Genomic DNA, 14,847 nt, shown 5'->3' on the forward strand with positions numbered 1-14,847 from the left:
TTATTACATGTTCGCGACGTTTTAAATAAGTCTGTAGATTATTTATCATTTCTATATATAATAATGTATTACTTTTATTTTTAATATATTGGTCGCATATTCAGGGTGAATGATATTACAACGTTTTTATTATTATAAAATCTACTGAGTTCTAAAGGTACTATACAAATAATCAACAGGCACTTTTCATACGTCACTATTTTTTCATTTCAACTTACCTGTTTATAAATACTATATCCTAAAGCACCATCAAAATCAGCCTTGCATATAAACGTTAGTTTAGTTAATTCCTTAGCATTGTTAAATTGAATTGTGTCAATAACCATTTTTACTTCAAAGCAGACCTCTTGTAAAACGAGATCCAACGAATGATTTGCACGGTGAACATACTCTGCCTGCGGGTAAGTTTCTCCGAGACAAGCTCTTACTCCAGATATGTGTCCGCTCATGTTACTGGCTCCATCAAAAGCATAGCCAACTAGTTTATTCCTGGGTATTGAGCAGCGGGTAAACACATCAGTTATGTCATTAAACAATGTTTCAGCAGTGCTGTTCTGGCAATTGTAGAAATCCATAAAGCATTCCTGTACTTTTAAATTAAAGCCTACATGCCGTATGCTGACAGAAAATTGCTCATGACCCGCCACATCTGTAGTTACATAATCTGTAAGGCCAAGATATGAGCACTGTGATATATTAGTGACAATGCTTCGTTGAACTGAATGTGAAAATATTTGAATAATTTCATTTTGCATTGTGTCTGACATCCATGTGTCGCGTTTGTTTAGCCACTCTTTCACAGAGGGTACATCTTTTACCCGTTCTAGTACAAGCTGCCATAGATTTTCATCATGATGTTCTCCTCGTCTCAACGCCAGATCCCGTCGTCCTAAATATTTAATGCTTGAAAATATTACTTTCAAAACAGTTTGAGCAATGGTCTGAGATGATGACACTTGTTGACTCAAAATAGCAAATATAGGAGTCTGTTTGGAATACAGTAATTTCTATGTGACTTCTTTGTGGGCGGATGAATTTTCATGAATTGAAAATTTTTCGGTTCCTTTTTTCCAGTTGGAAAAGCCAGAATCAACAAAAAAATTAGCTTGTCGATTGCTCAAAGTAACTAATCTCTTGTTCACAGCTTCAAAGCAGTTGAAACACCAAACCGAATCTGTCTCAGGAACATAGTGTAACCATGGCCGTTTCGCAAACCAAATACTCTTACAGGACCTTTCATACTGATCTGATGCAAATTTCTTAGTTGGGAATTTGTACGTAGAAGGGGGTTGAAAGGGATAAAGGTCCAGGGCAGTTCCTGTTACTGCCGGTACAGCAGGTTTGCTTGACTCAAACTTGGCAGAGAAAGTGGATGTGGTAGACACAGATGGCTGTGTTGATGGATCAGAATCATACTGTGAGGATGTAGCGGTTTCACAAGCACAATCACCAGTTTCAGTTTGGCCCGTGTTTGACCTAAAGGATTTGGATATGGATATTACATACATTTCACCTTTTAGTATTTGTTAAAAAAATTTTTTTTCAGTAGTCCTGCGATTATGGAATGCTGCAGTAAAATGATCACACTGCGTATGTTAGCTAACCTAGGCAACTATTTAGTATAATCGTCTGTTCCATGATTTAAATTTAACATATTAAATGCTTACTAACCTCGCTCTTGAAAAGAAGATCTCTATAGTCTTTAAATGGGGCTTCTTTGGTTCTGACATTGATTGGTTTGTTAACGGATTGTGCGATTAAACATGAAAACAAATTTTGCTTTTTTAAATTTTATTTCATTTTCATGGAGTCTGTACTTTATACTCTGTACAATGAAATTTTTTTACTAATTAAACTTTATTGAAAAATTCTTAATTTAGTTCTCTTTTTTGTCATGGATAATGACTTTGAAACAATAGACTTTCAAAAGTTGCGTTTTGACGTTTTCAAAACTGAAAATATTTTTTTTGCGACTGATTTATATGGGGGCGATATTTTCTTTTATTACAGAAAAGTATTTGGCTCTACATATTTTGTTATTAAAACTTTTAAAGCTGAACTCCAAACTAACATAGGAAAGTTCACGGTAATACACATCAACATCAGGAAAAATACTTTCTTATCGAATGCAAAAGTTTTTAAAAAAAAAAAGAACTTTTGCATTCTTTTGATTGCAAAAGTTTTTTTTCTTCGGAGTGCAAAAAACTATCGTTATTTTGAATCGCGGATAATGACATTTTGAGGGAGGAGGACAGAAGATATCCTCTGCCCCCGGTGCAGAAATGTTGGGTGGGCAGTTGCCCATCCTGCACCCTATGTTCCAGCGCCTATGTTGGTATGGCATTTAGCTTTTGAAGATCTTATACCATTATATAAAGGATATATGGCAGCCTTTTTTTTCAGCACAATATCTTAGAAGCTGGTATGTTGATTTTGATACATCACCATTAATAGTTAATGATAAAATTTCATCAGGTGATTATATCTAAGCAGGTTTAATGGGGTTTTTATTTCAAATTTCAGAAATTATTGTGCAAGTTTCGTACTTAAACTTACTTCTTAGTTTTAATTTTATTGCATGAAGTAATTTATGGCTGAATAAAATATTACTAACATTCTTAGGCTTATTCTTTTTGTTCTGTTACAAGCATTTTCAAAAGAGCCACATGGTTTCCCAACTTCATTAACTGATGATGTAGCATTTAATGTACCGTAGGTGTATTAAAAATCTTGAGCTAGCCAATTTTCATTACTTCTCTCAAAATGAGTATTATTATTGTTTGCAGCTATTAACTTTTTACATCATAATTTTATAAAGTTTTTCACTCAGAATCCTCTAGTTTGACATCTGCAGAAACTAGAACTGTTAATTTCAATGAAAAGAATGGTATATCATTAGGAACTAGTTTGTTTTGTTGTATAAGTCCGTAAATGTCACCAGTTTTTATTTTATTACTAAACAAAAAAACAAAAAAATTGTTAAGTAAACAGCGCCTTTTGTATTGAATTAAATAACAAACAAAATAACATGTATTTTTGTTTACAAGAAATAAAAGTTGATTTCAAGCAAATAACAAAAGTTACAAGTCATTATTTTAAAATGTTAAAGAACCCTAAAGGGAAAGTTAGGGGTAATGTATTTAGTTCAAAATGGTTTTATACATGTTACATTAACTAGTTCAAGTATTTAATATAGGTTCTCGTAGTTTCCCTAAATTATATGACACTTTTTGTACAAAATACAAGTAATAAATGTTAAAAATTTACAATGACGCTGAGGGGACACGTTACTCCCCCCCCCCACTTTTTTTAAAGGACCTTTCTTTTTTTTTAGAGAAAATTCTAGATATGGAGGACTTTTTGTATGTTGAAGCCAAATTGCCATAACCAAATAAATTTTTTGTAAAAAATATATAATTGGTCTTGATGATTTAGATTTTTAAAATATGAGCTGAGAACTTTCTTAAAAATCATGAGGTTTTTTGACAAGCAACTTTCTTAAAAATCATAAGGTTTTTTGACAATCAACAAATAAGGTTGTCATATCATATGTATTCTATAACTGTTTTTTATATTTGAAAACCACATGGGAAATGGGCACATGTCACATTTTCCAATTATTTGAGTTATGTTCCCTATTATATAAACATAAGCCTGAAGGTTAGAAAAATTGTAAAACCCAACCCAAAAAAGGCCTATGTAATGCTACAGAAACATCCAAAGAAAAGGCATATAAGGGAAAAAGGTCACAAGTCCAGACTGTAATAAGGAAAACAACAATTCCTAGGCAGTTCATGTGACTAGCTTCAGCCAATCCACAATCTTCATTTTGTCAACAAAGCTCCACCACTCAAAATGGCTGATCAAGAAACTCTTAATGCGTTACTAATAAGCCCAAAAAACGTCGAACATTTGGGAGAAAAAAAGATCAGAAAGTACGTCTTTCAAGTCATCAAACAGGAGAAGACTGTAAGTGCAAACAATTTAAATGTTTTGAGGCTACAACAAAGAAGAGAGAGACCTCCTCATAACAGCTTTTAATAAGCTTCAAAACAAAGATTATCAAAAGACCAAAAACAGATGGCACAGATCCAAACCAAAAGACTAATCCTATAGTTACAAGATCAAGGTTCAACAGGATGAATTAATTGAAAAAGTAAATGTCTGTGTCAAGGAATTTATTACCATTTTTAGAATAGTAGTAGTAGTAGTAGTAGTAGTAGTAGTAGTAGTAGTAGTAGTAGTAATTGTAGTAGTAGTAGTAGTAGTAGTAGTAGTAGTAGTAGTAGTAGTAGTAGTATACGATACTGACAGGCTACTCTTATTATAACCTGTGTTTACAAAACCCGCTGATGAATCTAGGCACCGCGAGATGTTATGACAGGCTGACAGCAAGCTACGAGTTGCTGACATGAATGTCCTCCCCCCTCAACCATCCCCGCAATATCAGTTTGAGCAAGAGGAAAAATAAAACACACAATGGTTAGGGGAATTTTAGTGGAGTTTTGCTAATCCCTAATTAATTTCTGTTAGCGCTAACGCTAATCCCTAACTATTTGTAATGGAATAGCGAAAGTTAGTTATGCTTACAGCACCTAATCCTCACAACCCAAAATAGTAGAATGCTATTGTTAGTGCTTTTTGTAGTTTTACAGTTGTTGTTGCTCTGAATTTTTTGTCTGTGGCCTCACAATTCTGATCCTGTCTTTTTCTTACAGGATTCCCACCAAAAGACAAGCGAGGGAAGCATATCAACCATGCCTAAAAACTGACAGCAGATATGAGAGAGGTTGTGATTGCTCATACCAGCTCTTTCAAGGGGCGTTCATCACACTAACCACGCAAAAAGTCTAGTTGCCTCTACCTGCCATAAACACTCAAAGTTACGAAAATGTTAAATTTTTTCTGTGAGCAGCGTCCTGGTGTTGCCCTTTCATATGAGTTCTACAGAACCATATTCAACAAGAACTTGAATATTTCATTCGGGTACCCTAGGTCTGACACCGGTTCTGCCTGTGATGAGTTTCAAGCAAAAATTAGCTGCATTGACTTTCAGCTTTTCGCTCATTCTGGTGATGAAGCGGACTTACAGGCACAGAAGGTTAAGCTCTCTGCGGAAAAGGAGCTTCATGAACGCAAAGTAGAAATATTCTACAAGCGAAAAAGGGCAGCTAAGAACGCAGGTAATCAAGATCAAAAGTCTCTCGCAATTGCCCTTGATTTTCAGAAGGAGTTGTCTGTACCAAACAAGACCACCAACGATGTATTTTATCGACGCCAGCTGTCCCTACGCTCATTCAACACTTACGAGCTTGCAGGGAAAATGCGTACATCAACACATATAATGAAACAGCTGGCAAACATGGATCAGACAATGTGGCAATAATCCTGCATCAAATCATTAAACATAGTGTTCCACAGAATGTGAGGACTATTGAAATGTTTTATGATGGTTGTGTCGACCAAAACAAAAACTGGACTGTTTTTAGGTTTCTATATGCCCTTGTGCATCTTTGGAAAATATTTGACAAAGTGAAAGTAACCTTTCCATTCCGTAGTCACTCTTATATGGAATACGATCGGGATCCGACATGGAGAGAAATTACCTTCAACCACTACCAATATCCCTTGCCAAGTTCGAGGATCTGCAGGTGTTGAAAAGGTTCAGCGACCCAAGGCACCATGCATTCTTTGATAATCTTTCTCATGATAGCAGCATGCCAAATAACCTCCATAAGGAAAAATCAGATTCGGAAGAGGAGTCTTAACCTTATTACATCAAAATCTTGTCAAAAAAACACACAAAAAAACTCAAACACTTTCAATAGTCAATATTTTTTGTTGTAATAAACAAGTTAAAAAAAAATGCTATGGCATGGCACGTCCATATTCAAATAATTAATTGTACAGGCATCAAAAATAACAAAATCAACTTCCATTACATCATACCTAGTAATTTACTACAGCAAAATAGGCATTATAGTCCATTTTACATTGACTGAGTACATTGCAATTCAGCTTGTAAAAGAAAGTCTCAAGTGAGTGGTCTGTAAAGGGAAAAAAAGGCACATATTCATGACCACCCTCCATATGTTTAAATCCTCCATATTTAATTAAATTACAAAATCTATACAGAGGACTACTCATGAATACAAAAGAAGTGATATATCTTTAAGACAAAACACTTAGAGTCCCAAGAAATACAGTAAGAACAAACTTTCAAAGACAAAATTTAATTTATCTCAAAAGTGGAAATGTATGACATGTACTTTTTTTCCCCTCTAGTTTCATTTTATAGAATATTTATAAATTTTATTAATAAATTTATTAATTTAATTATAAAATTTATAAATTACAATACCTGAATCGAAATCAATATTGAAAAATATTTTAACTTAACAAATTGTTTAATAACAAATTATTATATAATATTCATTTATACTTTTATTATTTTAATTTCATTTTATTTTTTATTTACATTTCACATATTTTTATTTTATGTAGGGGAAGTGGGGGCATAACCGCATATGGAGGCACAACCGTTTTTTAACATTTCGTTATGAAAAATATTATTTAATATGGCAAAAAACACATCTTGCGTTTGTAAAAAAGTTACCCTTATTCTGTTTATGTCAAAAAGAGTCCCTGTTGCATTTCTGAGAAGTTATGCATGATAATGTTTATTTTGATAAAAATATTATATTTACATCATATTTTTCCAGAACATACTTTTGAGGACGAAACAATACTTGATTTTAGTGTTAAACATATGTGTTATCAGTGTTATTTCGTGAAGTACAACCATTTTTGACATCAAAGTAACTTAATAAGCAAAGCCGTAAAAAAAGAAAAATGCTTAAACGGTTGCCAAGACTTTTTTCGATCGAGAAAACTCAGAATATAATTACAAAGAATGCTTACACAGTATGCAAACGTGCAACAAAATCACCAAATAATCTGAGATGTGAAAATTGTAAAGAAAATGTACTACAAAAAATGTACCCTCAGCGATTTTTGTGAGGGTACAGTTATGCCTCACAATGGGAGCACAACTGTTTTTTTCACTAAGTGCAATTTTTGTGTAATGACGTTTTCAAAAACCGTTTTATATTTTTCTTAATTTCTGCAATTTATAGCTTAATAATGCGGTTATTGAAATAAAGTGTTAAAAAAACACATTTTATTTTTTATTTTAACATAACATTTTCCAAACGTAACGGGGGTGGTTATGCTCCTACTTCCCCATACTTATCATTTTTTGTATTTTATTCAAGGTTATTTGGATACTTAGTTATAAATATAAATTACGTTATCCCTATATAGTTGAAATTTTTTTATTTACAAAACGAAGCCGGTGCCATTCTAAGCGTTGCTAGTGGCAATCATTTACTGAGGTTTTCCTGACTAGATAAAAACTTTGTTGATAGAAATAACTTTGTTGTGACCATGATCTGCATCACTAAATGAGATATATAGTTTGAGGTCATCAATATATAGCATTTGAGAACAATTAAGATTTTTGACTATAGAGGGTTGGTATAGAATTGTTAGATATTGTAAGAATAACGTTGGACCTTAAAGGCGACCCTGGAGGTTATTTCTTATAGCCTAGATTGGGGAATAATGAGCACCCTAAACTAAAATTGGAAAGATTTTCAAAAACAGTTATGCTTATATTAAATTTTTTGCGCATAAAAAATTTTTAGGGATCACTACTCATGAGCCATAATTGGGCGCGCGAAAATTTTTCTTAAAAACACGAGATTTTAAAAAAGTAGCAAATGTGCTCATATTACTTAGACCACTTGATAATATGAGCACTTTAAATTAGCTCAAAAAATAACATTAATTAAGTAAAAAAATACCAATCTGACAATTAAAGATAATTCGTGCATTTGTGCGTTTGTGCAATTAGAACTTAGTGTAATATAATGATTCGTTTATTAACAAAACTTATCATTAAAAGATTGAATTTTACGCCACTTTTTAATGAAACAATAAAAAACTTTGTTTTACGCAACAACAAAAAAAAAAAATTAGTATTTATATAATTTCTTTAACTCCTAAAATACCTTTAAATGATAAATATACTAATTTTTTAATTTTAAATTACAGAAAAAGATATTAGATTTAGTTAAAATATTAAAATTTTTTACTGCGTTTTACTTTTATTTAAAAAGCAATTTAAACTACTGTAATTTTGGGGTTTTTAACTAAGGGTTCTATAAAGTACGTACGTACGAATGCGTTCAAAGGAAGGGGAGGGTGTTAAAAACGGAGCGTTCTTAAAAGGAGGGCGTTAAAGACGGGAGGGTGTTAAAAACGTGTTAAAGGGGAGGGTTTTAAAGACTGAATACTGCATCTTAACTATACTACTTTCTTTCTTTTCTTTTCTTTTTTTAAATAAAAGAGAGCTGAGTTATGGTCACTTTTGGGTATTAAACAAAATTTGACATTCAACAGAAGTATTATTTTTACGAAAATTGTATTTGAAAATCCAGGTCAAGAATATTGTTTCCTCATTTGTAATTTTGTACAATTGTTTTTAGTACCTAATTTATTCCAAGTAGATTATAAAATTATATGTAAGTTTGCAATACATGCATGATTCAATACCATTTCTAATTAATATTTTGAAAACAGTCTTTAAAAAAATGCTTTTTTTTTTGTTATTTCTTGCCTTTAATTGTTAATTATTTGATCTTTGTATGTAACATTCTTAAAACAAGTTTTTGATCTGAGAAAGTTGAGTATTCGTGGTTTTCGAATACTCAAGTTATTCGAATTTTATCCAGAGTAATGAGTACATAGTTGTCTAAATTAGTGTTTAAGACTTGTGTTTAAAAAGTGATTTTAATTACTACTTAAATACAAAACAACTCAGGAAGAAATAAATTTAGAAAGGAACAATTGCTACCGGTTATTTAGAAAAATTTTACGCCGCAAAAACAGTCATGCAAAACCAATAAAATTCCTAAATTAGTCAATTTATTTTAGAAAGCTTATTTTACTTTGAGTTAAAAAGTAAATTATTATTATTATTACTATACTTTTTGATAAAAATTAGGAAAAATTTTAAACATTTTTCATATTCAATATCAAAATATCCTTACGGATCAAGAACCTTGTTTTGCTCTAAATGATATTGGAGAGAGTTTACTAAATAAATTTTAATACTGGCATCATATAAAATTGTTCAACAGCCTAAAAACATTTTTATTTCTCTCAAAAAAATTCTGCTTTTTGTTTCTAATTTCAAAATTTGTTTTTTTTTTTTCTTACTTATCAGATGTAAAACTAGAAGTTTTCATTTGCTTTTACAAATGAAGAGGAGGAAATTGAAAGAGTATTGAAACATTAAAAAATCAAAAGGAATATATTAGATATGCATCTAAATATAAATGAGTAACACAGAACAAGAATGTGGAGCTCAAACTAGGAAAATAAAACGTTTTACAGCCCAAAACCATCTGTATAAGATAAAAAAAAGTGAACAGTAGTAAAAGACAGATATCTAAGTTTAATTCAAATGTCACTAATATCTAAGTTAGGTAAGTTTTTGAGATGCTCGAATAAAAACTTACATAAAACAAAAATTATATATCCTCTCAAAACCATTAAAGAAATTAATTACAAGCAATATCGATATTGCTCAGGTATTAGTATTATTGCTCAATTATTACTGTAACTGTGTTTTAACTGTACGTAACAGATATTTGCTTAAATAATTTTTCGCTTCGTTAATAATAAAATTAAAACCACCTTGTTGACTTTTCAGTAGATATAGTTTATCAAAACAAAATAACGAAAAACCTAGCACATCGTTTGGTATTGATGATATAATAAATATAACTTTTAAAAAGCTAGCGCACATAATATGTATTCCGTTTTTGCTCATATATGAATAAGAAATCACTAAAGCTCCTCGCCTAATCAATGACTTTAAGTTTTGACTTCCCCAAGTTTTTAAAAATGATCCACCTCAAATATTAATAATTATAGAATTATCTCTCTAAAATATACCAGCTACCAGCTATCATTTCATGGAAGTCTAGTTAATATGAGCGTACCAAAAGATTTTCAGAATGTAAGCAATATAGTTCAGGTTGCTTTATATTTTTTGAATAGACTTTATATGATGATAACAGGAAGCAGTAAATTTATACGCAATAATTAGTATAAATTTTTTACGCAGTAACTATTTCTCATTTAATTAAAACGCTGTTCAATCTTTCCCAGTAAGCACGTCACGTTTATTAAACGTTGTATTCACGTATTTTTTTGGTGTTTCTGTCCACAAATATTATAAACGTTTTTTAAACGCTTTAAAAACGTTTCATAAACCACGTTGCATTTGACACGTTTTTTAAACGTATATAAAACGATACATAATATTGATATTCAAACGTTTAAACGCAGTTATAAGATTCGGCGCACGGTTCGAATAATTTAGATGAATCTATAATATTTTAAGCGCATGTATAATATTGTTTGGTTTGCCTATTCTTTGGAAGCTAATTATAATATTATTCTAATACTCTATTCTAATATTGTTTGCCTATTCTAATATTGTTTGGATTGCCTATTCTTTGGAAGCTAGTTATAACTCCTGATTAAGCAACCATCTTTACAGAAGATGTCAGAAGATTCCCCAATTGCCACACGAAAGTGTTCTCATCCAAGTACAAGGTAACTGAATAATTAGTTTCATTAAATAATTTCTTTCATTGAAAGTGTCAAACTCCAGGATTTTCCAACTTAAAATAGAAAAGACTATTCGTAGCTCTGAAATAAGGGTTACCATTTAAGGTTACCAAATGTTAAATTAAGGGTTCTTTTGTATCGCGATATAAAAGAATCCTTAATTTAATATATTCATGTATTTTTTATGTCAGTGTTACCTCTGGTCCTGGAAAATCCTGAATTTAATTTAGTTACTCAGACAAATCCTGGAAAAGTCATCAAAGTTTTCATTCTAGTTTTATTTGTAACTGTCTGTTTCAAAAATCTTCCTTTTTTTATTATCAATTATTTTATTCATGGAAATATGGTAGTTATATATATTGTTTTCAATAAATATAATGTTTTTTTCAATTAAAATTTTGACTTAAGTAGTTTTATAAAAACTTGCAAATAATCTACAAGGTCTAATCAACATGTTTTTTAAAACATTACCTAAGTAATGTTTTAAAAACAAGTTACACCTTATAGTTTATGGCTTATGTATTAAATCTTTATGACAAAATTGTCAGTTTATTAACTATATGTCAACCATATTAACCATATGTCAACCATATTATTTTAGCATCTTTGATTAAGTATGTTAAATCCCGCGTTTTACGGAACCGAATTTTGTGCTAAAAAACTGTTTCACGTTTTTAGAACTTGGCGTTTAGGCAGTATGGTAGGATGATATTTTGTAGCATATTTTTTTAGAATTTTATATTAACTTAGAAGTTTTTTTAAAAGTAGAATAGTTGAACTTTTTTAAAGAGTATTTTTTTATTATATTGACGAAAGTTAAAGTGTTATTTATTGATATCAAAAAGTGTGTTGTACTTCTTGTGCTTAGTAAATATTGAAGATATTATCTTTTTTTTTTCTATCCTATTCTTTTTTTTAAATTTATACGTTTTCTATGCACATGCCAAAATTCAAGAATTTATTTTAACTAGCAGATACCCTATTTTTACCCTCACTTTTGGTACCTAAATTTTGTTTTTCCGACTTCTGTTTGGGGGAGAAGGGAGGGGGGGGGGGTACTGAAGGATATTAAATATTCGTTTTTATAAGCCAATAATAATAATTATTAAAAAATTTATGTGATTTTTCTATAAAATGATTTTGTGATATAAGTACTAATATTACATTTATAAAGTATCAATGTCAAAATAACATTTATTATATATTAAGTCAATAATACATGTTTTTTGCTCAGTCCAATCATACTGTTACATTTTTAAAAAGCTTTATATCATATAATAATGTAATATATTGCTTTTTTACGTATTTAGAATATATCATATATTAGTAATATACTAATATTTGTCTAAAAATATATAGACATATATAATATATTTATAGTATATTAAATTTAATATACTATTTATAGTATATTATATTTATACTATATTATATACTTAATATATACTATATTATAGTATATATTAAATACATACTATAATATAATATATTTAATACATACTATATCAATAATAATTATGAATGATATGATTCCGATAGAGCAATGACAGTCTTGCAAAATAGCAGAATACTAAAACTTAAATAAAAACATAGAAAGGCTATTACTATTTCTTCCTGGACTAGAAAAGAAAATGATTCAGAAACTGTTGATTATTATATGAAAAAGTTCCAGCTGGTTGCTGACATTGTAGTTGATGTTTTCATTGAGTTGATGTTTTCTTAATGTGAATATGTTGCCATTATTTTTTGATAATTGGACATGCATTTTATTATTTTACTACATGATTTTACTATTTTTCGACTATATATATATATATATATATATATATATATATATATATATATATATATATATATATATATATATATATATATATATATATATATATATATATAATTTTTTGTGCGTAAGTTTTACATCAATTTTTCCACATTTTTGTGGTTTGGATGGTTCTTCATAGTGACATAAATGCCACTATGAAAGAGTTGAAGCAATGTTTTACAACCGGATGCCCTTCCTGACGTTAACATAAAGCAGGTTGTACTGGAATACATGTTACCAATAGCAAGATAAACTGAACTGGCAGAGTCAGGAGCAGGATAACTTGACCTTACATGATATCTGAAATGTCTTTATTGACGAAACATTGTGTAAAAAATTGAAATTGATTAGTGATTTCTAATAATTTGTTATTGCTCTGTTCTTTTAAGAACATTGAGCACTTTATTTTATAGAATACATTTATAATGGTTGTTATATATATATATATATATATATATATATATATATATATATATATATATATATATATATATATATATATATATATGTTATATATATATTATATGTATATATATATTATATATATATTATATATATGTATATATGTATATAAATAACATATATATATATATATATATATATATATATATATATATATATATATATATATATATATATATATATATATATATATATATATATATATATAATATATATAATATATATATATATATAACATGTAATATATATATATTATACATATATAACATATATATATTATATATATATATATAACAAATAAATTATATGTACACAAATTAAACCAATATACTAGTTGTTTAGATCTTTTTTGATTTAGATAAAACGTTTGAAACAACTAGGTGGAGAAACACCTTTGCAGCTTGTCAGCAAATGTATTAATCAGACTCTTGATAAGAGTGTACAGGCCCAGTTCAACAAAACAGGAAGTAATGGGAAACGTGCTTTTAAAAAGACACTACTTTGAATAGCAATTTTTGGTAAATATTTATATATATATTATACAAGGCCTGTTGTTTAAAGATGTTGATGACTTTTATTAATGACTAAATTTAAAACTGAATATTAGGTTTATTTACTAGATTAAGTGTTGTTCTACTATAGTTTTATTTTAGCTGCATTAGTATCAGATGGGAATTCGGCAAAAGTAATTGATTCCTACATTGGTGAACAATTAAAACGTGCTCCTCGAGCCCTTGAAAACAAGAAAGATGAGTTTTTGTAATGTTTATTTAAAGGAAAAATTGTGTTTGTATTTTTAATACAAACATCTTAATGATTTCAACTGGAAAATTGTTTGTTTAAGTATTGCATTATTTATAAATAATATAATTAATTCTGAGTGAGTATATTAGAGATGATTTCAATTTGATTGATTCTTACGGAATCAAAGGGTTCCGTAAGAATCAGTAAAATTTTCAATGCACCTAAGGGATTACTGATTCTATTTAAAATTGGTTCTAAACTGATCAAATCCATGCGCGTGTGTTAAAACGTGCTCCTCGAGCCCTTGAAATACAACGCACAAAACCCGTCTAAAATAGGATTAAATAAGACATCAAACACATCCTAAAAACTCGTGAAAAGCTTATTTCATATAATTTTGACACCCTAAAAACACGTGTCAAAAAATGGTGATTAAAACGTTTTATAAACGACTAAAACGCGTTGAAAATAGGTTTCCAAAAGACGTCTGAAACAAGTCCTAAAAACACGTGAAAAGCTTATTTCATATAGACTGCCTTTCTACGTTAAAAACACGTGTGCCGTAAAACGTGATTTACACGTTTAATACACGTTTCTGTGCTTACTGGGTTTGTGTTCTTAAAATATTATCATGACACATGAAAGAATCTGTGGCAAGAGATTTTGATGTTAAGGTACAGATATTTATTTTTTCATAAAGAAAAATGTATTAGCTAGATATCAATTTTTGTTTGGAAAACAATGCATAGAAACATTTATTTTTGACTTCGTTTAAAAATAACATTTTCGTATTTTCGATGCCTAGGAGGCATGCATAAATTACCTACGCAGTAGAACCACTGATTTAGGACCCCCTACCCCTTGAACGTACTTGTATGCCTTCAAAGCACCCCTCCCTCTGCATACGTACGCCTAATAAAATTAACCCTTTTCCTTTTCCAATGCGCAAAATTTTTCAAAGTATTAGAAAAAAAAAATTTCTTTTTTTTTTCTTAATAATTTATAATATAAAAAAGCAATTTTGACCGAAATCAAAAAAAACAACATAATACTGATTTTTTACATTAATAAAATGCAACGCTTTTTTAAAAAAATTAGATCAAGTTTGATGAAAG

This window comes from Hydra vulgaris, chromosome 13, assembly GCF_038396675.1.
Source record: "Hydra vulgaris chromosome 13, alternate assembly HydraT2T_AEP".
NCBI classification, from domain to species: domain Eukaryota; kingdom Metazoa; phylum Cnidaria; class Hydrozoa; order Anthoathecata; family Hydridae; genus Hydra; species Hydra vulgaris.